At 42.1% G+C, this 3036-nt stretch overlaps 1 pseudogene; it reads left to right on the top strand.

Moving 5' to 3' along the window:
* The first annotated feature begins 230 nt into the window (after positions 1-230).
* On the top strand, positions 231-2662 carry LOC119921843 (annotated as a pseudogene).
* Positions 2663-3036: the final 374 nt, after the last annotated feature.

Raw genomic sequence — 3036 nt, 5'->3', positions numbered from 1 at the left:
TCCTAAATTAACAGCAGATGTCTTTTTGTTTCCCTAGACAGATTGCATCAGTTATATAGCTGAGGGGAATCAAACCAGGATAGCAGAGTTTATTTTTATTTGACCTAACAAATCAGCCTCAATGGCAAATCATCCTCTTCATGATGCTTTTATTTTATTATCTTGTCACCTTGGTAGGAAACCTGGGGATGATCACACTGATCAGAGTAGATTTCCATCTTCACAGCCCCATGTCCTTTTTCCTCAGCCATCTGGCCTTTGCGGACACCTGTTCCTCCTTCATTGCTGTCCTAAATATGTTGACTGACTTCTTCAAGGAGAAAAAAGCCATCTCCTTCCTGCGATGTGCAGACCAGATGTAGTTCTTCGGCCTCTTTATGGCTGCTGAAAGTTTTCTGTTCTCTGCCATGGCCTTCGATCAATACGTGGCAAAACGAATCCCACTGCTTTATATTGTGTTCATGTTCCCAGAGGTCTGCGTGTGGCTTGTGATGGCACCTTACGTGCTGGGCTTTCTGAGCATCATGACCCACACAACGTCGACCTTTCATTTACCCTTCTGCAACCCAAATGTCATCAACCACTATTTCTGCGATATCACTCCACTCAGCCCTAGCCTGTGCCAACCTCCATGACAGTAAGTGGCTCCTTTTCATCTTGGCTGGCACCTTAGGAGTATGTAGTGGCTTGGCCATCCTGGTTTCCTAAGTCTACACCTTCATTGCCGTCTCGAGGATTCACTCTGCTGCCGGGAGACGGAAAGCATTCTCAACTTGTTCCTCCCACCTGACCACTGTCACCATTCTGTACGGGACTCTCTTCTTTATCTACATTCGACGCGGTGAGAGCCTTTCGTTGACTTTGAATACAGTGGTGTTAGTCTTCTACACAGCTATCAGCCCCATGTTGAACCTCCTGAGGCTTGGGAAACAAGGAGGTGAAAGAGTCCCTCTGTTGGACTTTTCAAAGAAAGATGGTTCTCTACAGGTAAGTAAGAGAGCTATGATTGTGCCATTTCTCTCAGAAGGAAATCTTATGAACATACTCAGCATCTGAGGTTCTTTCCTAACTGCTGCCTGTAGCAAACCACCACCTCTAATAATAATAATAATAATAATAATAATAATAATAATAATAATAATAATAGTAATAATATTTGATAAGTACTGACTTTGTGCCAAGCACTGTTCTAAATGCTGGGGTAGATACAAAGTAATCAGGTTGTCCCACATGGGGCTCATTGTCTTAATCCCCATTTTACAGGTGAGGTAACTGAGGCACAGAGAAGTTAAGTTACTTGCCCAAGGTCACACAGCAGACAAGTGGGAGAGGCAGGATTAGAACCCACATCCTTTGACTCCCAAGCCCGTGCTCTTTCCACTAAGCCACGTTGCTTCTCTAGACTGTCAGCTTGTTGTGGGCAGGGAATGTGTCTGTTATAGGGTTGTGTTGTACTCTCCCAAGAACTTAGTACAAAGCCCTGCACACAGTAAACACTCAGTAAATATGATTGATTGACTGTAAACTCGTTGTGAGCAGGGGACGTTTACCAACTCTGTTGTAATGCACTCTCCCAAGTAATACAGTGCTCTGCACACACTAAGTGCTTAATAAATACCCTTAATTGACTGATTGCAGAGATCTACCAGTAGCAGTGCAGTGCAATAACAGTACAGACCAGTATCCTTAGGCTGTGGGCTCTATGTCCAACGTGTTTACCTTGTAATAATAATAATAATGATAATAATAATAATAATAATAATAATAATATGTATTAAGTGCTTACTATGTGTAAAGCACTGTTCTAAGCTCTGTGGAGGTTACAAGATTATCAGGTTGTCCCACAGGGGGCTCACAGTCTTAATCCCCATTTTACAGATGAGGTAACTAAGGCACAGAGAAGTTAAGTGACTTGCCCAAAGTCACACGGCTGACAATTGGCAGAGCCAGGATTTGAACCCATTACCTCTGACTTCAAAGCCCGGTCTCTTTCCACTGAGCTACGCTGCTTGCATCTACCCCTGTCCTTAATACAGTGCCTGGAACACAGTAAGCACTTAACAAATACCAGAGAAGTTCTAACAGAAACAGGCCTCTTAATACACTAATAGTGATAATAATAATAATAATAATGTATTTATTAAGCACTTACTATTTGTCAAGCACTGCTCTAAGCACCCCAGTGTATCCACTGGGGTGGATACAAAATAAGCAGGTTGGACACAGTTCACAGAGGACTCGTAGTTTAAGTAGGAAGTTTAAGTAGTTTAAGTAGTTTAATCTCCATTTTGTGGATGAGGAAACTGAGGGACAGACTGACTTGCCCAAGGTCACACAGCAGATCAGTAGCAGACTTTGGATTAGAATCCAGGTCCTCTGACTCCCAGGTACATACCCTATCCACTAGGTGATATGCTTCCCACATTCTTCAATCAATTGTATCTATTAAGTTCTTAGTGTGTGCAGAGTACTGTACTTAGCACTTGGGAGAGTAGCAAAATAATCATTACCTGTTATTGTCAGATAAACACAAAGTCACATAAGCAAATTACATAAAAAGTCACATAAACAAAAACTCTGCAAGAGGGAATTGCTAGAAATCACGATAATATTTTCATATTTTTCATAGAAGCTCAAATCTCTGAAGCTTGAAGTTCTTTAGAGAATGTGTCCCAGGATGTGAAGCTGAAGAAGTGGGAGGAAGCTTCAGAGGTAACAGTAAATTCCTGAAGTGGGATGTGGGAATGTCCCAGAGCAAGGAATTCAGATCTGGCAACATAAATAGCAAAGTTTTCTGTTCCATCTCTCATGAAATCCGTCTGGTGCCTGAGGGATCTAGGCTGTAAAGCCCCTCTGTTGGGATTAGGTTGTGGTTGATTAGCGTCAGATGTATAAGAGAATGTAGATCAACACTGAGAAACAGTAAAACTAAGAACAACCTTCCTATCGTTTCTATGTATATTGTGGTGAGGGTCAGACAGGGAGGGTACCAGAGAATGACTCTGGTGAGTAATATGCAACTTCAGATATTTCATA

Source organism: Tachyglossus aculeatus, unplaced genomic scaffold (genome assembly GCF_015852505.1).
Source record: "Tachyglossus aculeatus isolate mTacAcu1 unplaced genomic scaffold, mTacAcu1.pri SUPER_30, whole genome shotgun sequence".
In the NCBI taxonomy this organism is placed as follows: Eukaryota; Metazoa; Chordata; class Mammalia; order Monotremata; family Tachyglossidae; genus Tachyglossus; species Tachyglossus aculeatus.
This window is presented reverse-complemented; position numbering and strand designations above follow the sequence as displayed.